We start from the raw sequence: 25282 nt of genomic DNA on the forward strand, positions 1-25282 counted from the left end.
AATCAAATTGCGTAAGAAACCTTAAAAATATCACTGACATACTTTCAAGGTCAACATGTTGGTAATGACAATGCATCAGTTTTATGTATCTTTTTAAGATCAGAATATGTGACAAAGAAAATTAATGAAAACAGAAGAGTGAAAATAGATAAAGGATCACATGATTTTGCCTCATAAGAAAATGCTGGAATGAAATTAGTACATAAAATTTCAAAGGCCCAACACTTTCTAACACAGCGTAAAATGTATTATTCTAAAACAATTGATAACAAAATCAACTACTACTGCAACTTATTTTATTCCACCCCTTGTAGATATGCATTCTTCCTGTGTCACTAATGGGAAGGCTTTTTATATACCAAATGTTTAAATATGTAACTTTATATATCATTTTAAAAGTAGATGGAGTACAAAGTAGTCACCTACTTTGAGAAAGAAGCATACATATTTGGAAGGCCAACTTTGAATATCTTGGATTCCTCTAAGTTTATTTATTTATTTATTTATTTATTTATTTATTTATTTATTTTTGGAATATAGAACACAAGCAAAGTTGGTCTGCAAGGTGTTTTTCTGTGCTTCTTCCTCTTACTCAGCATGGCAAGGAATTGAATAGCCATTAGCATGGCAGCCAAACTTCTTCCTTTGCCTCCAAACTGTAAAACATCTAAGTTTATTTGTTACCATTAATGCCCACATAAGGTTGCAAACCAGTGTACTGTATTTTATGACTAGAGAATTAACACAGAAAAATAAAAAAAAAAAAACTAAATAAAAAGCTCTGGCAATGAATGGACTTGAGAACTCAGTGTCTAGGACAGAAATCTGAGTCATGAGTTCTGATCCATGAAGGCTTCCTTGTTAGGGCAAATCCTGCATTCCAAGAGGATGAGATGATTCGTTGTTTATATCATTGTCTTTTCCACAATTTACACAATTGCTGGGGGAAAAGGAATTTTTTTTAACTTCTCCTCCCCCAAAGTAGAAGAGGAGGTTCCAATTCTTAGGAAGAATGAGATGGGTAGGGTATAGAAGGAGAAAAGGACAGAAACAGAAAGACAGAGACACACAGAGAGAGAGACAGAGACAAGAAGAGGAAACTGAGGAAGAAGAAGAGGAAGGATAGAGTCAGAAACACAGAGGAAGGTTTTTCAATGATAATCTAATCAGATATATCAGATACGATGAATATGAAACACAAAGAATATTATTTTAAATAGATATTTTTAGATTTATAGAATTCACAAAGGAAAACAATGAAAAACAATAATATTGAAATGTGTAGCACTCTAAAATACATTTTGTTTCTCAAGTCTGCTTTTCTCAAGCTTGCAAGATACAACTTTCATGTTTTTCCTCTGCTTTCACTGATTTCTTCATCTGTCCTATAAATGTGAATATAGTCAGCCCATTATTGTTACATTCAATAGACTCTTTTTGGATAAAACACCAACATCCATCATCTACTCCCCAGTTGTTCCACAAATACTAGAGTCAGGCTTGGAAAATATATAAAGCAGATCAATTCACTGTGTCTTCCTTTAATTTAGTTCAAGAGTTGCTTTCACTACCAATTCTTCCCAAATCCCCATTCCTCAATTACACACTGCTGTCCTTATTAACTGCGTAAAGTTAGATTCACATACTTACTCTTGTTTTTTTAGATTTTCTCTTTTGGTCTCTTTTCCCACTACAATTTCTGTTAATTTTGGAGAAGATAACCTAATTTTAGGAACTATTCCCCAGAACATTTCTAAATATCAGCAGAAAAATACATCAATCCTTTCTCTTAGGGAAACACAGGGTACTGCAGCTCAGCCATTGTATCTCACAGATAGATACATATGTGCAGATCACATGGTGAACATTCAGTTTCAACACAGAAATACAAATTCACTCCAAGGGATACATAATTCAGTAGATCTTAGATGAAATAGGAGAATTAGATTGTTAGTAAAATAATAAGTAACACTTAAGCTGCTTTTATTCAAGACAGGTATCCAGATCATTTCTATATTCTCTCCCTAGATATTTTGTTGTAAATCCTTTGGGTCACATCCTTCTCTAGAGGAGGGAAAACCTTTGTCTTTAATCTAATTAATGGAAACTGTCAGTTGAATGACTACATTATAATACATGAGCTTCTGTTTTAGAAGAAAGGAAAGAGTTTCTTTTGCTTGCTGCAAACACCCTACCCAAAGGTGGCTTAACAGATCTACAAGCATGGATAGCCTGAGAGTATGTTCCAACAGCTTGTGAGAGAAGCTGAGGCCTTCAAAGTGTATTTGAGGAAATGAACTCTACTCAAAAGCTTAAATGATCTGGAAAGTGCATTATTGTCTCCAATGAAACATCCAGTTTAAAGCATGCTCTAAGTAGCACACACCTTCCTTGAAGCCTAAGGAAAATTCAGGACATAGAGCTCAGGGATAAGTCATGTTTTCCTGACTCTCGGGAACTGGGATAAGAACTGTGGCTTGACACTACTATTTCAGGTAGTTTGTACCAAATATAACATTTCATAAAGGATGTTATTCTCAGAATCAATCTCTCCAAACATCAGCTGCCTACATGATAGAATTCGAACACTACAGCTGGGTCCATATGCCTCTTTATTGAAAATGTCTTTCTTCCTCCTATTGTGTCATTCTGCAAATTATTTCCCCTCTTAGTTTTTACTGTGTTATTTTGGCATTTTCTTTAACTTTGGACTGTGCTGTCATGAACATACATAAAGGTCTTGGAATACTTTCCTACCCATAATTCACCAGTATGTAACTGTATTTACTCCCTTCAAAATACATTTACAGTGATTTATTTTCTGTGGAAAGTAGAGAAGCTTGTCAGATCTCCTTGAGTTAGCTACCTGAACTTGGTACAATAAACTAAGCTCAGTTTCTCAGGAAGAGAAGAATGTTTGTGTTTAAATGCTGAGCCATCTCCTCAGCATCAATAAATTGTTTATAATTTATTGAAATGTCATTCATTAACACAACATACTGTAAAAGTTAGGAGAAGGGAATATATGTTTTTAAACAAAGAATAAAGACCAAATAGGGGGCTAGAAAGATGGATCAGTTGTTAAGATTGTTCACTGCTCTTCTGAGGACCTAGCTTCTGTTCTCTGCATGCACCTGATGGCTCATAACCAGGGAAGTCCAATCACAGAGCATCTTCTGGACTCTGGGGTCTCTGGATATGATGTACAGAAATGTATGCAGGAAAACCAACCACACACATAAAATAAAATTAAAACTTAAAAAAGAATAAATATTAACTAAAAATAATAATTTCATGTCATCCCTTTAAAATTGATAAGAAAAATATAGCTGTCAGGTTTCTCCAAGATGTAACTGCTACTGTCATACCATTTGGACTATCTTGCAATTCTAACCACTGATATGGACCATAGGCTTTAGAGTTACAGCTGAGTAGGACAATTGATTCATATTTTCTTTATTTTTCCCTTGACATAATGCATAATATCTTATGGTACTTTTACAGTTATTCTTTTTGGAAGAGGCTTCTATCTCAGACCTTGCTTGAGTCTTCCAAGTCATTGTCTGATGTCTATGTTGTCTTCAACATTAGAGGCTTAACTTGAATGTCTGGTAAGTAGCAAAGGCTAATGGAATTTGCCGATATTGTTTGGAAGTTATCTTCAACTTCTTGACCAACAAATGAAAAGGAGAATTTTCCAGCTTGCTTCTAGAGTGTTTCGTAGTCTGTGGCTCATGGGCATAGTATTGTCATGTCTCATATAGCATAACTTTTTGTGTATGTAGTTAATTTTTAAGCAAACATAAAATGATTCCTTAGGGCTTTTCAAAAATTTTTGTTATCTATCCCAATCTCTCTATTTCTCCACTGAATTGCCTTTCTACCTGCTTCCTAGTTAAAGTCCCAAAGAACAGGGTCCCTTTGTCTATTTGTAGTAGATGGATGAAACTCTAAGATATTTGTGTATTTTCTAGCCATTCCCTGATGTCTTTATATAACACAGAGATAATGAGCAACTTTAATCATTCACAGATCAACTTGTATACACTGCTTGAATGAACCAGTTATTATCATCACTTTTGTGGGAAGATATTTAATTCAATTACTAACTAAATAGATAATCACACATTTTATAATAATCAAACTTAAAATGTGCTACAAAGTGAACATATTTAAGAAGTTTAATAAAAAAACCAATTGTGTATTACATTTTCTATGTCATAAACAAGAAATATCCTTGTACAGTTTTCCAGCACTTTTCTGGGGAATTAGCCTTGATATCATTCAGATTTACATTTAGAGTTGATATCATTCAGATTTACATTTAGAGGCCTCACATATTTTTTTATTTTTTTAATTTTTATTTAAAGCCATATTCTTCAGCATGTGATAAATAGTGTTTTCAAGGATAATAATCACATGTAACTCTTTCATTTTCTTCCAGTTATTATAAAAAAACAGAGTGAAAGACTAAACTTATAATACTAATAAATGCAGTATTAATGAATAATCAATTGCACAAAATTATAACTTGAATATAGCTTCAATACAATATACCTTAATATAATATAAATTAAATATATTTAATAAATATAACTTAAATATAACTTTAATGAGTTCCAATATCTACAGTAAGTTAAGCCTATTAGCAGAAGAAAACCATAATTACACTTTCAACAGAAAAATGTTAGAAATCTTCAACCTATAAAACAGTTTAAATTTAAAAATAATTAAATGATCAAAAGAGTTATTTCAGCAATTTCCAGTGCCTGTTAGGTATTCAAATGTGTCTTCAAAAATTCTTTCCAATTCCATTCCTTAAAAATGTTAAATATTCACGTGTGTTTGGTGCATGTGTGTGTATGTGTACAAACGTTCACATGGAGGCAGAGGCTGACATCAGGTATGTTCCTAGATTGCGCTCCACTTACATCTGTACACGCCTACATTCATTCCTGCATATCACACAGTGCAACTACAGCCAAAAGATTAATTTTCAAAAATCTACAGAAAAGAAAGGTAATTATGATGGAATAAAATGGAAATGTTCTTTTTGTGCAAAAAAAGCATTATAGAATTATTAAATGGCTTTTTTAAATTCATTACACTAGGGCTGGGCATGTTGGCCTACCTATTATTATGTGTTGCTGGGGAAATGTACTCCACCCCTTTGAAACTGTAAGTCCAAATAAACCCCTGTCTACTCGGAAAAAAAAAAAAAAAGAATGTTAAATATTTAGAGAAAGAACAACAACAACGCAGATGATTAACATAAGGTGTTTAAGATTGTTGAGGTAGGTTTTAATCCAGTCTGATGAACACTCCCAATAGACTAGGAGGCAGCAGGATTGTTCATTCAGATGAAAGCACCACAGAAAGACAAGGAGGTAAGGCTATTCAATCCTAAGGCAAGGAGAAGGACCTCAAAGGAAAATTAGCTTTCTTTCACTTTAACCTTAGACTTTCTAATGGAAGCAGTATGGAGAAATACAAGTCTGTCAACAGCAGGTAATCTCTGTACATTGTTAAGATCCCACTAGAGAACACACCATTAGTATTAACAAGATCACAATACTAAAATGACAAAAAATTACATAAAAATAAAAAATAATGTATACCTTATATATTGAACAATTTTTTCTTTTTTTAATTATTTTTTATTTTTCTTTTTATTATTAGTTACATTTTGTTAACTCTGTATCCCAGCTGTATCCTGCTCCCTCATTCCCTCCCAATCCCACCCTCCCTCCCTCATCTCTCCCTGCCCCTTTCCAAGTCCACTGATTGGGGAGGACCTCTTCCTCTTTCATCTGACACTGTTTTATCAGGTATCTTCAGGACTGGCTACAAAGTCCTCCTCTGTGGCCTAGCAGGACTGCTCCTCCCTTGGTGGGGGGGGAGGTCAAAGAGCCTGCCATTGAGTTCCTGTCAGAAATAGTCCTTGTTCCCCTCACTATGGGAAACCAACTGGTTACTGAGCTACCACGGGCTACATCCTAGCAGAGGTTCTAGGTTATATCCATCCATGGTCCTTGGTTAAGTGCCAGTCTCAGAAAAGACCCTGTGCCCAGATATACTTGGTCCTTGTGGAGCTCCTACCCTTTTCACATCATACTAATTCCCCTTCATTCATATGATTCCCTGTACTCTGCCGAAGGTTTGGTTATGAGTCTTAGTATCTGCTTTGATACACTGCTAGGTAGAGTCTTTCAGATGCCTTCTGCGGTAGACTCCTGTCATACATTCATTGCACATCCCATTTGTCTTTCTAAGTGAGGATTGATCATCTTACCCCGTGTCTGCTTTCTTTATTATCTTCTTTAGGTGTATAGATTTCATTATGTTTATCATATCTTGTAGGTCTATATAAGCGAGTATATATCATGTTTGTCTTTCTCCTTCTGGGATACTTCACTCAGAATGATCTTTTCTAGATGCCACCATTTGCCTGAAAAATACGGAATGCTTCACGAATTTGCGTGTCATCCTTGCGCAGGGGCCATGCTAATCTTCTCTGTGTTGTTCCAATTTTAGTATATGTGCTGCCGAAGGGAGCACTGAACAATTTTTAAAATGACTGAATTTGGGTCTTCTATTTCTAACACTGCTATTGTTAATCTCTATACGGTACTTCTTTATCTTAACAAAAGTATAATCTGACCTACATCTTGAAGAAACAAAAAACAAAAGAAAAGCTATTTTTTTTCTTTTACATTGAAAGCAGAGGGAAACAACATCCATATTTGTCACTGAAGAGATTAGCAATAAAATTTCAAAACAAGTGAACAAGAAATTATTCTAAAACCCCTAGAGAATATTACAGAACAAACTATATAGCTGTACAAGCTTTGGTATTCTTTTGTTAAATGGATCTTCAAAAATCACTAGATATTTGATCTTGATAACTAACATTATGAGACCTGGCTAGGAAAATTTGAAGTGCCTACTGTTTTGTAAACAAATATGAAATTTAACACCTGAAAATTGTCTTTATCTTGGCAACATGTCTTATAACTAGCATGATTTAATTAATGTCAAATGAAATATACATGATTCTAGGTATTGTCAATTACTAGGTTTCCCAGGCTTATGATTGAAGGCATAAAATATATGTAATTACCATTCAGAAAAGAAAATGAACATATTTTTATCTATTAATACATCAAAACCTCAAAGCCCTTTGTTAGACTCTTTATTATAGAAGAATGAAAAAATCATGATTTTTCTTATTGTAGTTATAATATAAAAGAACAGGATTTTATGATCATTATTATATAAGGAGAAATCTGCTTTATAAAAAATTTAATTCTACCAGTCATAGATCATTTCTGAGGTATTTAGGCTACTGTGGTAGCAGATATTATCTCTTGAAGTCAGTGAACACATACCAGCTGACAAGCTAACAGGAAATTGAAAGACAATTTTCAATACTATGCTCCAACTAAATGCCAATTTAGAAACTAAATATAATTCCTGGATTCTGTTTGCACTTTGAAAATTGCATTCCAAAGTTTAATAGTAGAATGAAATTTTCTGTAAGTTCTACATGCTGAAGCCTTTTGGCTTAGGCAAAGAATGCTGAAAAAAAAATACTCACTTTTACTTAAAATGTAAAAAAGCACCTGATGCTTTTTGCTGCAGTCTTGAGTGAAGAAAAACATGGGGTGTATTGAGCTTGTGATAACTGAGGTAACTGGGAACAGACTGGGTAAAAAAAAATAGCATTTCTTCAACTACAGAAGAATACCCAGTGTTTGCATAAAACTTGATTCATTCAATACACATGTATAGCATAAAAAGCCCAGTTTACAGACCCCCAAATTACACACCATTGGAATACCAGAAAGAGCCTAAAATAACCAGTGTGGTAAGAGATGAGCAGTGGAAAGTCACAGGAAAGTAAGAACCATAGACAAGGTATGTGGGTGGGAGTAGATAATTGCTGGTTTGTTGCTGGAAATGCCACTTGTAATGAACTTCAGAAAATTAGTAGAAAACTGACTAGATGAGTCCGTGGCAGAGAAACACCTGCCTATGGCGTGGCAGGTAAAGTGGCAAACAGACTGAACCAAGGGACAGACAAGTAGTTAGTGGAAGAAATTTTGCAGGTAACAATTGAAAGATCTGTGGGAATTCTACAGGAGGTAGGGGTTGGTGTTCTGACTCACAATGTCATCAATCTAACAGCAGTGGAAAGAGTTACTTCTTTCTGCTGAAGGGCACTGTCTGCAACTGTGTTACTGGAATATCTACTTTACAGCTCTGTTATAGTGAATTAGCTCATATCTGAAGGCAAAGAACAAAGCAAGAAGCTGGCACAGAGCTGTTACTTAAGGTATCAAATTGGCACTAAGAAATAGACAATGTGGTTTGTTTTGTAGCAAGGTAAGCACAAAAGACAGCAGAGAATGATTCAAAAGGAACAAGGTAAGAGAGAAGAAAAAAAATGTATAGAAATAAAAGAGGAACTTAACTGTTTTACCCTGGGATGCTATAGAAAATACCAAGGCAAAGGTTAAGTCCTAACTCTTTCCACAGTCCTGGAGGCTGGAAGTCAGTATAGAAATCATTTTGCCTCCAAGGTGAAATAGTGATGCTATGGAGTCCTGGTTATGTTGACCATGAGACTATACTTAGAGACATAGCAAGAAAAGCATCTCTTGTCCTTTCTTTATTTCTTCTTTGTTTGGTTGCTTCTTTCTCTTTCTTTCTTTCTTTCTTTCTTTCTTTCTTTCTTTCTTTCTTTCTTTCTTTTTCTTTCTTTTATTTTCTTTCTTTTTGAATTTTTTAAGGTTCTCTTTCTCTTGTGTGTATGTGTGTGCATGTGTGTGTGATGTGAGTATATTTCCTATGGAGGCTCAGGAAGAACTCTTAATAGCTGAGATATCACTGCAGCCCATAGTCTTCTTTATTTTTTACATATTCCTATATATAAACCTTGGAGATCATGTAGGCTTTCAGGGCTGATCATTGCCACTGGAAAACAAAGTAGTGTTGTCTTCCCTGGGAAAGACCACTACCCCCCATTCCCAGTTCTTCTTATTTACCTATAGTTTTTTGTGTGAGGTAGAGGCCTCTGGAGCTTTTTCCCAATCATTAATGTTATTTTTGAGCACAGGTTTTGGCAGTCACGTTGGTGAAACTTTATGGGTATACATTCTGATGGTACAAGGAGACAGGTTAACAGCAAACTTTCTGGCCTTCTGGCTCGTCTAATCTTTCTTCCCTTTCTACAGAAATGTTCCTTAGCCTTAGTTAGTGGAGTGATTTATAGATGTATCCATTGAGACTGGTATCTACAACCTACATGTTAATTGGTTGTGGTTGTCTGTGGTGTTATCTGTTCGTTACAAAGAGAAATTTCCTTAATGAGACATGAGGGCTACATTTTTATGTGAGTTTAAGAACAAATATTCATAGATTTATTTTAGGGATTGTGCCAGTTTAGTGATTTATTGGTCACAAATTCTCTTCCAATAATCACGATTTTAATAACACTGAGCAGTTAGTTAGTTTTCCAGTACCAGTAATGGTTTTCAGTTTGTTGAGCAGGTCATAAGTCCAATTAGAGAGCAGTTGGTTAACACCAAGTTATGCATGCACCTATTGTACCCATATCATTATTCTTCTCATTCTAATCATTGATGTGTCTCATAAGCATCATGGCAGCGTAAGCCTGATGTTTGACTCCTGTTGGAAGCTTTCATGGTGCCTTTTGATACCATGAAACCTAGTATTTGAGAAGAAGGCGTTCAGATGAGTTTTAGCTCAGGATTTCTGGACCATGTTTCTGAAGTACATGATGTCTTCTGCCTTAGGTACTTAGGTTTTACTCTGGGGAGTAATCACAGACAACAGCAATAGGCTGTATATTTTGGGAAACCTTGGATAGCCCTGGTCAACAGCTCAAAAGTGGGGTTTTCAAGTCTGGTAGTGGGATCTTTGTTAGCTAATCTTTGGATCTTCCTAGGAAACATTAGTCCAGATGAGAAAAGTTTATTAAAACTACAAATATACCCCATTTTTTTCCTACTGGGTTGCCTCATCCAGTCTTGATAAGAGGATTTGTGCCTTGTCTTATTGTTATCTTATTATGCTGTGTTTGGTGAAAGCCTTTGGAGGGCAGGCTGGGGGGGGGGGGGTATTGGAGAAATGGAGAAAGGGCAGGATGTGGTCAGAATGTAATGTGTAACAGTAGAATAAATTAAAAAATGAAAAAAAAATATATGTATGTATATATGTATGTGTATCTATACACAGACAAGACAGAAGTCCTCCTGTCAAGGCTGGACAAGCAACCCAACAGGAAGGAAAGACTCTCAAAAGCAGGCAAAAGAGTCAGAGATACACTGGATCCCACTGCTAAGAGTCTAACAAACACAACAAACGAACATCCATAAAACATACACACAAAACCTGGTTCAGACCTATGAAAGTTTTGTGCTTGCTCTTTCAGTCTCTGGGTGGGCACAAGTGAGCCCTGTTTAGTTGATTAAGTCGGCCATGTTCTGTTGGAGTCCACCATCCCCTCTAACTCCTATAATCTTTACTACCTATTCTGTGGAGTTCACAGATCTTTGAGGAGAAGGACCTAATGAAGACCTCCAAGTTAGACTCTTTCTCTGCATAATGTCTGTCTGTGGGTCTCTGTCCCCACTGCCAGGGGAAACCTTTCTTATGACAGCTGGACAAGGCATCAATCTTTGAGTAGAGCAAAATATCATTAGGAATAATTTCATTTATTCTTTTTTGTTTGTTTGTTTGCCAATTGTGTTTGGTTCTACCGAATATCTCTGGTCTATCCCATTCTCCTGGCATTACAGGAAGTGTCAGACATTGTCCCCCTCTCATGGCATGGGCCTCAAGATAAATTTACCTTCGGTTGACCACTTCCACAAATTCTGTGCCACCATTGTTCCATAATATTTGCAGGCAGGACAGAATGCAGATATAAGATTTTGTGGCAGAATTGCTGTCCAGATTTCTCTTTCCATAGTCTGTGGATTACCTTCTCATACCAAAGAGACTAGAGCATAGGTGTGGAAGTTCTATTCCCACACCACTCCAACCACTCTACATTCAGTGAGCTGCATGAGTGTTGTCCTTGGCAATGAGACCCCACTGTCATTTTCCAGGAAGCAACTTCTTACACTAGCATCCGCTTGCGTTGTTGAGATATCTCCAATGGGAACCCTTGGACAAAAACCCAAAGGTCTCTAACCCAGTCCCACACTTGAAGCCAATCATGGCAACAAAAGATAGTGGTTCAGACTCAGTACCCTGTATTACAGGGAGTCCTCAGTAAAGTCATTTTCATAGATTCCAAGAGGTTTCCCCTGCACTATGTTTAGACACCACCCCATCAATGTTTCTTCATTCCAGCCGCCTCCCCTCACATCCTCTTCCTTCATGCACTAGACCTGACCCTTCACTCTCTAGTCCCCAGCCGCCCTTAGTCCACCCACAAAATTTGTTCCATTTCTCCTGCCCAGGAAGGTCCATGTGTCTACCCTGGAGCCCTCCTCTTTACCTAGTCTTTCTGTGTCTGTGCACTGTAGCTTGACTATCACTTACTTAATTGCTAATATTAACTAATAAATAAATACATACCATTCTTTCTTGGATACCTGAAGTGAGGTGAAGTTTTTCTAGTTTTTACATTAGCCTGAAAATTTCATGATGCCACTAAAAAAAAAAAAAAAATCTGAGTAACACACTATTGTGTAAACATTCCACATCTTCTTTATCTGTAGTTTCTAGTTCTTTGAATAAAGTCACAATGAACAGAGTTCAGCAAGTATCCTTGTGGTAAGATTGGAGTTTCTTTTGGGGAATATGACCAATAGTGGAATAGCAGATTCTTGAAGTAGCTTGATTACAAATTTTCTGAGGAACTGTCATATCAGTTTTCAAAGTAACCACACCCTTACTCTGTCTGTTATCTCAGACCCAAATCTCATAGCACTGCAACTGAACACCAATGGCAGCTCCTTCTCCCATTCATGCCTTGTGCAAATACCTCAGACTGTGTCCCACGCCTCTTCCCCTAGCCTCCAACACCAGCAAGCAATGAAGAGAACACACCCGCCTAGTAGGCAAGTAAAAACAGGCAACCATCAGCCAACACTGTTTCTGAAAACCAAGAGAGAGAACAGTAACCAAGGAATAAAACAACCATAAAGAAGAAATGAGTTTCTGGAGCAGGCCCAGCGGCTGTGAGCTGTGCCTTGTCCTGGGTATGTTCCATTCCCCAACCCTGCATTACAGGAGGGCTGATGGCACCAGGGACAACCAGGGCTGATGGCACCAGGGAAAATCAGACCTTCCAGCACCAGAAAAAACCATATGACTAAAGATCAGCATATACACATGATCAATAGGAGCCAGGGCAATATACCACCAGAACCCAGTTATCCTACTCCGAGAAGATCTGGATATTTTAATGCAAAACAAGCACAAAGAAATGACCTTAAATCCCATCATATGAAATTGATAGAGGCCTTTAAAGAGGAAATGAATAAGCCCCTTAAAGAAATACAGGAAAATATAATCAAACGTGTGAAGAAAATGAATAAAACTGAGACGATCTGAAAATGGAAATAAAAGCTTTAAGAAAAACACAAACTGGAATTCTGGGACTTGAAAATCTAGGTAAGAGAACAGAAACTACAAACCCAAGCATCATCAATAGAATACAAGATTTGGAAGAGAATCTCGTGCTTAGAAGATAAGATAAAGAAATTGATACATCAGACAACGAAAATGTTAAATATAAAATGTTTCTGACCCAAACATCCAGGAAATCTGGGACACAACGAAAAGAACAACCTAACAATAATAAAAATGAAGGAGACGATTCCCAGCTCAAAGGTCCAGAAAATGTTTTCAAATTCATAGAAGAATTTTTTTTCTAACCTAAAGAAATACATGCCCTTAAATGTACACAAGATGTTTACAGAACATAAAATAAATTAGACCAGAAAAAAGTTTTCCTGCCATGTAATAATCAAAACACGAAAAGATCAGAAAAGAATAAATATTAAACACATTTTATTCTAGAGCTTTCAGGTGTGCTGTTAAGCTGCTAGTCTTACTCCAGTTTCTTTTTTGAAGGCACCAAGTGCTATGGACTTTCCTTTTAGCACTAATTTAATTTTCATTGAATTCTAAAAAGTCTTTATTTATTTTTCTTCCTTGACCCAGTGGTCATGGAGAAGGGAATTATTCAGTTTCTACGACTTCGTAAGCTTTCTGCTTTCTGATGTTAATGTCTCCCACTATTAATGTGTGGGGTTCAAAGTGGGATTTAAGCTTCAATAATGTTTCTTTTACATATTTGGGTGTCCTTGAATTCGTGGCATATATATTCACGATTGGCACATCATCTTGGTTGATTGTTCCTCTGATAAGTATGAAAGTACTTCCCCTATCTCTTTTGATTAATTTTGATTAAAAGTATTTTATTAGATATTTGGATGTCTACGCCAGCTTGATCTTTCGGTCTATGTGCTTGGAAAAACTTTTTCTACCCTTTTACTCTGAGGTGATGTTTATTTTTGTTCTGAGGTTCTGTTTCTTTTTTTAATTAATTTATTTTTTTATTAAATACAATTAATTCATTTTGTATCCCAGCTGTAGCAACATCGTTCATCCCTCGCAATTCTACCCTCCCTCATCTCTTCCTATGTCCCTCCACTAGTCCACTGACAAGGGAGGTTCTCCTCCCCTTCCATCTGACCCTAGCCTCTCAGGTTTCACTAGGACTGGTTGCATTGTCCTCCTCTATGGCCTGGTAAGGCTACTCCCTCCTCAGGGGGAGTTGATCAAAGAGCCAGTCACAGAGTTCATGTCAGAGACAGATCCTGTTCCCCTTATTAGGGAACACACTTGGACACTGAGCTACCATGGGCTATATCTGTGCAGGGGTTCTAGGTTATCTCCACGCATGGCCCTTGGTTAGAGTATCAGTTTCAGAAAAGACCCCTGTGTTGTGTGCAGGAGAATGATGAATCCTGTTTTCACATCCATTTTTCTGGCTTGTGTCTTTTTATTAGGGAATTATGTCCAGTGATATTAATGACCAATAATAGTTAATTTCTGTTATTTTGATGTCGGTAGTAGTAGTAGCAACAGCAGCAACAGTATGGCTGTTTGCTTGTTTTTTTCATCTATTCTTTTGGTTTGCTGGTGTGGAATTCTTTATTTACTGTGTTTTCTTGTGTGTAGTTAACCTCCTTGGGTTGGAATTTTCCTTCTAGCATCTTCTGTAGGTCAGAATTTATGTAAAGATGTACTTTAAATATGGTTTGTCATGTAATATCTTGTTTTCTCCATCTATCTATGGTGATTAAAAGTTTTTGCTGACACATGCTGGAGAGGTTGTGGAGAAAGGAGAATCCTCCTCCATTGCTGGTGGGAATGTAAACGTGTACAACCGCTCTGGAAATCAATCTGGTGCTTTCTCAGACAATTAGGAAGAGTGCTTCCTCAAGATCCAGCTATACCATTCATAGGCATATATCCAAAAGAGGCTCAAGCACACAACAAGGACATTTGTTTAACCATGTTCATAGCAGCTTTATTCATAATAGCCAGAAGCTGTAAACAATCCAGATGTCCCTCAATGGAAGAATGGAAACAGAAATTGTGGTACATTTACACAATGGAATACTACTCAGCAATTAAAAACAAGAAAATCATGAAATTTGCAGGCAAATGGTGAGACCTAGAAAAGATTATCCTGTGTGAAGTATCCTAGAAGCAGAAATACACACAGGGTATATACTCACTTATAAGTGGATACTAAACTTACAAGATAGGATAAACATACTAAAATCTGTACACCTAAGGAAGATAAACAAGAAGGAGGTCCTGAGGTAAGATGATCAATTCTTATTCATAAAGACAATGGGATGGACATTGGAAGTAGGAGAAAACAAGTAACAGGACAGGAGCCTACTACAGAGGGCCTCTGAAAAACTCTGCATAGCAGTGTATCAAAACAGATGGTGAGACTAATAACCAAACCTTGGGCAGAGTGCAGGGAATCATATGGAAGAAGGGGGTAGTAAGACCTGGAGAAGACAGGAGCTCCACAAATAAATCTGGGCACAGGAGTCTTGTTTGCAACTGATTCTTCAACCAAGGACCATGCATGGATATAACCTAGAACCCCTGCTCAGATGTAGCCCATAGCAGCTCAGTATCGAAGTGGAAGGTACAACCTAGCTAGGCCACAGAGGGGGACATTGCAGCCAGTCCTAGTGAGACCTGATAAGCTAGGGTCAGATGCAAGGGGAGGAGGACCTACCTTATCAGTGGACTTAGAGAGGGGCAGGGAGGAGATGAAGTAAGGGTGAGATTGGGAGTGAAGGAGGGAGGGGGTTACAGCTGGGATACAAAGTAAATAAACTGTAATTAATATAAAAAATAAAAATAATTAAAAAAAACATTTTTGCTGTGTACAGTAGTCTAGGCTGACATCTGTAGTAGATATCTGTCCAGGCCCTTGTATCTTTTATAGTCTCTGTTGAGAAGTTGCATGTAATTCTGATGGGTCTGCCTTTATAATTTACTTGGCCTTTTTTTCTGCACAGTTAGTGTTTTGATTATTATATTATGGGAGGATTTTTTGGTCTAATTTATTTTTGTTCTTTAAGCATCTTGCATGTTTATAGGCATATATAACTTTAGGTAGGGAAAATGTTCTTCTATGATTTTGTTAAAAATATTTTCTAGATTTTGAATCTGAGAATCTTCTCCTTCTATTCCTATTGTTCTTGGGTTTGCACTTTTCATAGTGTCCCAGATTTCTTGGATGTTTTATGTCAGAAACTTTTTAGATTAAACATTTTCTTTGACTGATGTGTGGATTTCAATTGTATCTTCTATGTCTGAGACTTTTTCTTCTGTTTCCTGCCTTCTGATAGAGATGCTTGTGTTTGTTTTCTTTCCTGGGTTTTCCATCTCCATAGTTCCCTCAGTTTATGTTTTCCATTTTCAGGTCATACTCATTTCCTTTATCCATTTGATTATATTTCCTGTATTTCTTTAAAGGATTTAGTCACTTCCTCTTTAGAGTAGGACCAAATATATCTGGGCATGGGGGTCTTTTCTGAGACTGACACTCCACCAAGAACCATGTATGGATATAACCTAGAACCTCTGCTTGGATGAAGCCTGTGGTAGCTCAGTAACCAATTGGTTTCCCATAGAAAGGGAACAGGGACTATTTCTGACAGGAACTCAATGGCAGGCTTTCTGACCTCCCCATCTCCCAAGGGAGGAACAGTTCTGCTAGGCCACAGAGGAGGACTTTACAGCCAGTCCAGAAGATACCTGATAAAACAGGGTCAGATGAAAGGGAGGAGGTCCTCCCCAATCAGTGGACTTAGAAAGGGGCAGGGAGGAAATGAGGGAGGGAAGGAGAGAGGGATTGGGAGGGAATGAGGGAGCAGGATACAGCTAGGATGCAGAGTTAATAAAATGTAACCAATAATAAAAAATAAAAAGTAATAAAAATTTAAAAAAAGGTCTCTGTCATCTTCTTATATTTTGGTGGCAGGATATCCAAGGCTTGGTGAAGTAGAATACCTGTGTTCTAGTGGTTACAAGTTGCCCTGGTTCTTGTTGATTGTGTACTTATGCTGGCCTTTACACACTTGGTCATCCCTGGTGAGTGCAGGTTGTTCCTGCTATCAGCAAGACTCCTTGGGAATTAAAGAATGAAACTCAGAGAACAGCATGCTGATCATTTCAATGGCTATACCCCAGGTGGACCTGAATGTTTCTTTGGCAGAGTAGGCCTCCTTGGAATCAGGCAGAACCTTGGGCTGGAGGATGGAACTCAGGGGACAACGTGCATCTGGCCTCTGCTGGCTGTGTCCCAGGTGGTTGGTAAGCATGCGGTATTTCATTCTTAAAGAGACTACAATAAAAACAGTAGATGGATTAGACCATTTTCCAAAACTATAAATTTCACCAATATTAGCTTCCTCCTCTTAATAATGTCAAGAACCAAGAAAACATTTTCTCTCCTCTTAAGCCTCAGCAGCCAAAGTTCTTGCATTTTTCTTTATAGTCAAGTTTGTGTTTCAATTGTGAGGGTGAATAAGAAAATACAGAAAGTAAGTAGATTTAATAGTTCTTACTGATTTGTTTAGTAACAGAAGGGATGCCTCATTGCCCAAATCATTAATCAGTATAGAAATGTCAACCATTTAACAACACAGAAAGAAGTGCTTCTGAATAAAAATACCCAACTCCTCTCAGAAGGGTTGACTCATGTGATGAAGAAGACCAGTCATTAGAAGGTGGAGATGTGGTTAAGTAAGGTGTGGATACCTGTGATTTCACAGGTGAAAGAATTGTTAATAGAAAAAAAAAAACTGAAAAAAAATAGAGGAATCTCTAATATAAACTGACTTTTTTTCAGTCTATATCTTTGGGGTTTTTTGAAGGTATTCTAAAGCTGTGATAAATTCAAGAAGCACTTTAGACTTCTTTTGACAATGTTTTAAATCCGTATAGGGACATGAGTGTACCACAATTGGATGAGAAGATATCAGTCAGATTTGAACATTCATTGTGCTTCCAACAATAGCTAATGACTTGAATCACATAAGTTGGTAGCCAAAAAAAAAAAAAAGACAGTTAAAATTCATTTGGCTTTATAATTTGCTGTGATTTAGGAACACTGGCAGCAGTTGGGACTTTAAGAAAGCACAGACTGATAAAGTAAGTTACAGAAAATGAAACTCATTTACTTAGGTTTCTAGTGTGAAGGACATGGATGATACAGGAGTCCTCAAATTCTCCACTGCCATTACTTTGTTCTTTTTGCTTCTTTTAAAGATAATTTCCTTAACTGTGGCATGGAAGGAGGCAAATGAAGCAGTACTTGTATAAAGATTTATTGCTTGTGGGAAGAAAAAAATTAGGGTAGAGAATTGATTTGTTGACATGTACCTTATCTGTAAGTGATATTCTCTTTGTAATCTTATAAAAAGTGTGGACATTAATGAATCGTTGTAGAATCTGTTATGAATTTCTGTTAAACATTAAATTTATAAATCCTATATCAAGCAATGATGAAATGCATTTAGGATATTTGGGTGTTGTTCCCCAAATCTCTAGCTTGCTACTTAGGTCAGACTCCTTGCTGGATCAGAGGCCATGCAGGTAAACAGAATTCCTGCTGTCAACTCAGGCAGTGACATCCTGCTCAATACCATAATGGCCAACAGAAGTCCAGATTCCAGCTCAGGTGGAAGCTTCTTGTTCAACCACAAAAGCCAGAAGACCAGAATGGAGACAGAAACCAAGGAACAAAACACCAGCCCAACAAAGACAAACCTATAAATCTGTACTTAGACCCATAATCATCCTAAACCCCGTTCCTTAGACCCCAGTGTAAGAACATTAACAACAGCCAAGATAACTTGTCTCCCATAGAGCCCAGCTACCCTATTACTATAAGCCCCGGCTATTCCAATATAGTTGAAGCACAAGAAGACCTTAAAACCAACTTTAAGAAGATTAACAGAACCCTTTAAAAGAGAAGTGAATAAACCCCTTCCATAATTCAAGAAAAGACAAACATAAAATTGGAGAATATTTTAAAATCCCTTAAAGTAAGCCAAGAAAAATCAAACAAAAAAGTTGAAGGAAGCCAATAAAACTGTTCAAGACCGGAAATGAAAATAGAAGTAATAAAGACAACAAAAATGAGGGAATTATGAAAGTGCAAAATCTAGGTAAGGGAAGAGGAATTACACACACAAGCATCACCAACAGCTTACAAGAGTAGAAGAGAAAAATCTTAGGTGGTAAAGACACCAATACAGGAAATACATACGTCAGTCAAAGGAAATGTTAAATCTAAAAATTTCCTGACATGAAAACATCCAAGAAATATGGGACACTATAAAAACCAAAATAAGGAAAGTATGAATAGAGGAAGAAGAATCCCAGTTCAAAGGCCCAGAAAATATTTTCAACAATGTTTTGAGAACAAAAATTTATCATGAAGAAAGAGGTACTTATAGAGATGAAAGAAGCACACTAACACCAAATAGGTTCGATGCTGGGAGACACTGCTCTTCAAGGCTGCAGCCCATCATGTCTGAAAAGCACTCCTCAGCTCAACACAGAATGGATGATTCCCTTTGTCAGCAGGGAATTTCTTACTCTCTGCCTGAATTCATCTGGAGTACGTCTCTAAGCATGACCTGTGAAGGAGGTCACCTATCTCGGGACCAAAACAAAGGTTCAACTTCCTTTGTCCTGATCAGCCCAAGGAGTATCTGGAATTTCTGGAATGTAAAGCATTCCCAGCCTCTTAAGCGCCAAGCCTTACCTGTACACATACCCTGGGAACCTGTCAGTCACCCTCCAAGAACTAGAAAACACTTGCTCACTCAGAATAAAGTTGGGCTGCTTCCTTAAAGCTGCTTCTGGAAGTCAGTCATTCTGTCAAGGGCTATCTGAGTTCCATCATTTGTTGTCTCTGGCTTCTGCTCCCTGAATCCTTTTGGATAGCTGAAGATCCAGGAGGAGTGGGGAGTGTGGGAAGAGCATCAGAAGTGGTCCAGAAAAGAAAGTTCCCCCACCATGTAATAATCATATCATTAAATATACAAAGCAAAGAAAAATATTAAAAGCTGCAAAAGAAAAGGAGAAAGTAACATAAAGGTAGACAGTTTTGAATTACACCTGACTTTTCGGCTTTAAAACCTAAAGCGTCTGGACAGATATCTTGCATATTCTAAGAGACTCCAGTCCAGATTACTACACCCAACATAAATACCAATCACCATATATGGAAAAATTAACATATTCCATGCTAAGTCAATTTTAAACAATATCTATCTGTAAATCCAGCTCTACAATAGATATTAGAAAGAAAATTCTAAAACAAGGAGTTTCACTAAACCCAGCAAATCCCAAAGAAGGGAAACACACACATACAACCATCAGAAGCACCATCACCACAACCAACAATAACAAAATAACAATAACAAAAAATAACAATCATTGGGCATTGGTATCTTTCAGTTTCAATATCTCTTAATATTAATGTACTCAATTCCTCAATAAAAAGACCCAGATTAACAGAATGAATGTGAAAAGAAAGTCTATCCTTCTGCCACATAAAATAAAAAAATAAAAAAGAAAGAAAAGAAATACACCTCAGCAACAATGATAGACTTTACTTTACAGAAAGTGTTGGAAAAGGATTTTCCAAGCAAATGGAAAGAAGCAAGTTGCGTGCAGTAGACATTCTAATATCTAATAAAATACATCAAACTAAAGTAAATCAAAAAAGACAATGCATACTCATCAAAGGAAAAGTCCAGTAGGATGACTTTTCAATTCTTAGCTGTTATGTCCTGAATATGAGTGCAGCCACATTTGTAACAAAAAAAAAGTATATATTAATAAATCTTAACCCACACATTTTTCCTCAAACACTGATAGTGGGACATTTCAATATCCTACTCTCATCAATGGACAGGTCATTCAGACAAAAACTTAACAGAGAAATACTGGCGCTAACTGATGTTATTAACCAAACGGATCTAACAGATATTGAGAGATATTTCACCCAAACATGAAAGAATATACCTTCTTTCCAGCACATGACAGAATTTTCTCAAACACTGACTTTATACTTGATCACAAAGGAAGTATCAACAGATGAAATAACCTCTTCATTCTGTCAAAACATCACAAATGAAATATGGATTTCAGCCACAACAGAAATAATAGAAAACCTACAAATTCAGGGAAACTGAACAGTTTTCTACTCAATGACCACTGGATCAAGGAAGAAATAAAGGAATTAAACACTTTCTAGAACTCAGTGAAAATGAAGGCACAACATGCCCAAACTTAGGGGACACAGTGAAGGCAGTGCCAAGAGGAAGACACTAAGTGCCTTCCTAAAGAAATTGTGGATATCTGGTACTAGCAACCTAACAGCTCACCTGAAAGCTCTAGAACAAAAGAAGCAAAAGACCAAAGAGGAGTAGATGGCAGCAAATAATCAAACTCAGGGCTGAATTCAAGAAACTAGAAAAAGAAAGAGAATAATAGAAAGAATCAATAAAACAAAGAGCTGGTTCTTTCAGAAAATCAACAACATAGACAAACTCTTATTTTAAAATAACTTAAAGACAGAGGGAGAGTGTGCAAATTAACAAAATCAAAATAAAAAGGGGTCATTACTACAGACACTGAGGAAATCCAAAGAATCATTTGGGTCATATTTAAAATCCTCTACTCCATATAATTGGAAAATACAAATAAATGAATAATTTTCTCAATAGATACCACTTATCAAAGTTAAATCAAGATCAGATAAACAACTTAAATAGACCTATAACCACAAAAGAAATAAAGGCAGTTGTTAAAATCTTCTAACCAAAAAAAAAGGCCTAGTACCCGATGGTTTTAGCACAGAATTCTACCAGACATTTAAAGAAGAGTTAAAACCAACACACCCCACTAAATCATTCCACTAAATAGAAACAGAGAAGGAACATGCTCTTTTTTTTAATGAAGTCACAGTCACAAACCTTATAAAGATTTAACAAAGAGAAAGAATTACAGAAAGAATTACATTATTTCTCTTATGAACATAGATGTTAAAATAACTCAATAAAATAGTTGCAAACTGGATCCAAGAATATCTCAAAAAGATCTTCAACTATGATGAAGATTTTATCTCACAGGCAAAGATGGATCAACACGCTAACACAGTAAATGTATCTACCAAATAAACAAACTGAAAGAAAAATACCAACAAGTTCCTCTCCATAGATAGCAAAATAGCCTTTGACAAAATCCAACATCCCTTTATGAGAAAAGTCTTGGAGATTTTAAGGACACAAGGGATATACCCAAACACAATAAAGGCAATTTACAGCAAGCATATAGCTAATAGAAAATTAAATGGAAAGAAACTCAGAGCAATTTTACTAAACTAGGGAAAAAGAAAAGGCTCTAAGTCTCTTCACATTTATTCAATATAATTCTTGAAGCTTTAGCGAAAGCAATATGACAACTGAAGAAGATCAAGAGGATAGAAATAAGAAAGGAAAAGTCAAAATATTGTTATTTGCAGATGTTATGATAGTATACATAAATGATCAAAAACATTTCACAAGGGAACCCCTATAGCTGAAAAACACCTTCAGAAAAGTGGTTGTATACAACACTAAAAACAACAAAACAGTAGTCCTCCTATATACAAATGACACATATACTAAGAAATAATAAGGGAAATAATACCTTTCACAGTGACAATGTAAAATATCTTGTGGTTTTTCTAATCAGACGGGTGAAAGATTTACATGATAAAACCTTCAAGTCTTTTAAGAAAAAAAATATAAGAAGATACCAGAAAGTGGAAAGATCACCTATGGATCAGTAAAATTAGCATAGTAAAAATGACCATCCTACCAAAAGTAACCTACAGATTGAATGCAATTCTTAAGAAACTTTCATCCATCTTGAAAGAACTGTCACAATCACATAGAAAAACATAACACCAGGATATCTAGAACAATCCTTATAATAAATATGCTTCCAAATGTAAAACCATTCCTGACTTAAGCTCTGCTACAGAGCTATAGCAATAAAAACCACATGTATTGGCATAAAAACAGACATATTCATCAAAAAAATTTAATTGATGAACCAGACAAAAATCCATACATCTATGGGCACCTAAAAAAAAAGATGGTATTTCCAACAAATGATTCTGGTCTAATTATATATCAATATATAGAAGAATACAAATAGATCCTTATCTATCACCATGCACAAAACTTATGTTCAAGTAGATTGAAGACAAACTTAAAACCAGACACTCCGAACATAATAAAAGAGAAAGTGGGAAATAGCCTTGAACACATTGACATAGGAGTTAACTTCCTAAACAGAAAATTGATAATACAGTAACAAAGACTGACAGTTACTAACTCAAAATTAAAAGCTTATGTAAGGTGAAGGACACTAAATGGCAGCTTACTGAATGGGAAAATCTTTTACCAACTTCATATCTGACAGATGGCTAATATACAAGGTATATAAGAACTCAAGCAATTATATAATAATAAACCAAACAATCCAATTTAAAAATGTGAAACAGATCTAAACAGAATTCTCAGTAAAGGATTCACAAATGGTTGAGAAACACTTTAATTAGAAATGTTGAAATCCTTAGCCACCAGAGAAATGCAACTAAAACTTCTTTGAGATTCTGTCTACAACTGTCAGAATGACTAAGACCAATAATACAAGTGACAGCATGTACTGGTGGGGATGTAGAGCAAGGGGAACATTCCTCCATTGCTTGTAAGAGTGTAAACTTACACAGCCACTGTGGAAATCAGTGGTGGTTCCTTAGGAAAAAAAAAACAAAAAACAAAAACAAAACAGGAGCTGATCTACCTAAAGACCCAGCTATGCCACTCTTGGGCAATACCCAAAAGATGCTCAATCCTACCACAAGTATACTTGCTCAACTATGTTCACAGTATCTTTTCAATTCATAAGAGTCAGAAACTGGAAACAACCTAGATGATCCTCAACTGAAGAATGAAGAAAGAAAATGTGGAATATTTACACAATGGAGTATTATTCAGCTGTTAGAAAAATGACATCCTGAAATTTGCAGGTAAATGGATAGAACTAGAAACAATTATCCTGAGCAAGGAAACCCAGAAGAAGGATAAATATGATATGTACTTACTTCAAAGAGGATATTATCTGTTATGTAAAGGGTATTTCCACTACAACCCACAGACGCTGATAGATTAAGTAAGAAGGAGGGCTCTAGGGGGAATACAGGGATCTGCCATGGAACGTGAAAGTGAAATACATTCTTAGGGTAGACTGGGGTGGGTATGGGTGTGAAAAGGAGGGATTGGGTAAGGGAGGGAGACACAAAAGAAGAGAGTAAGGGGAGAGACAACTGGAATAAGTGGGCATTTAGGGGATGACATGGAAACTTGGCTCAGTGGAAACTTCCTGGAACCAATGAGGGTGACCCTAGAGAGGATGTAGTGGAGGATAATGGAGCCATCCTTTGTCACAATGCAATGGTCACAGTGTTGGGACTGCGATACCAACCCAGCATCACAATCTTCTCCCCACATCAGTCCTGCCTGCAAGAGGTATTGGGGAAATGGTGGCCTCAGCAAAAGAGGCCGTGGGAATGGCCGACCAATCAACACTGCCAGAATGAGCAGGATAGCTCAGAGACCTGGTTTAGAAACAAACAGAACTGATATTAAAAAAAAAAGTCAATGAAGTGATTCCTAATGATATTCTCTTACATCATATCACTATATAGCCCAATCACTGTCAGAGAGGCTTGCTCTAGCAGCTGTTGAGAACAGATCCACAGACCTGCACTAAAACATTAGGAGGAACTCCAAGAACCTACAGAAGAGGGGAAGAAAAAAATTGTAGGATCCAGAGAGGTTAAGGACACCAGGAGAGCAGTGCTCACAGAATCAACTAAGCATGGCACATAGGGTATCTAGAGATTGAAGTGCCGGGCAAGGGTCTGCCCAGGTATTCTACAGACATGCTGTGGTGGTTTAACTTGAGGGGTTTTGGTGGGACTTCTAAGAGTGGAAGTGGAGATCTCACTGGGTCTTTTGCCTCCTCTTGGCACTCCTTTCCTCCTGCGGGGTTGCGTCATCCAGCCTTGAGAGGAGGGTTTGTGTCTAGTCTTCTTTTATCCTGTTATGCTGTGATATTTCTGGGAGGCCTTCTCTTCTCCGAAGGAAAATTAAAGGGCAGTGGGTCTGGGAGAGAGGTGAGGAGGAGGAAAACTGGAAGAGGTGGAGAGAGAGGAGGCTGGGGGACAGAAAGGAACTTGGAGGAGTGTATTGAAGGGAAGCTGTGTTCATGCAGTTTATGAAAGAAGAATAAAAATAAAAAAAGAAAAAAAAAGCTTGAAATACTGGTGCAATTTCTGTAATCATATCACTGGGTAGGCATAAATAAGCAGATCTCTGGGTCCCAGCGATCAGCTGACTAGCCTAATTGAAAATCCCGCATCAGCAATACAGCCTGTCTTAAAACGATGTAGACGGCCCCTGAGGAACGACAGCTGAGACTGACCTCTGGCTTCCATACACGTGGAAATTCATTTTCATGAGAACACTTGTTCTTGTGTGCTTAACCTGAACACACACACACACAAAAACACACCATAGAATTCATGTACTTCCGACATCGTCTAATAATACCACTGAATCTTCAA

The 25282-nt window shown here is 36.9% G+C and overlaps 1 non-coding gene across 1 annotated transcript; it reads right to left on the bottom strand.

Annotated features, from left to right (window-relative positions):
• Positions 1-6451: 6451 nt before the first annotated feature.
• Positions 6452-6558, bottom strand: LOC132656745 (U6 spliceosomal RNA). The gene has a single exon (XR_009594437.1). It is a non-coding gene; the product is annotated as a U6 spliceosomal RNA (small nuclear RNA).
• Positions 6559-25282: the final 18724 nt, after the last annotated feature.

Source organism: Meriones unguiculatus, chromosome 9 (assembly GCF_030254825.1).
Source record: "Meriones unguiculatus strain TT.TT164.6M chromosome 9, Bangor_MerUng_6.1, whole genome shotgun sequence".
In the NCBI taxonomy this organism is placed as follows: Eukaryota; Metazoa; Chordata; class Mammalia; order Rodentia; family Muridae; genus Meriones; species Meriones unguiculatus.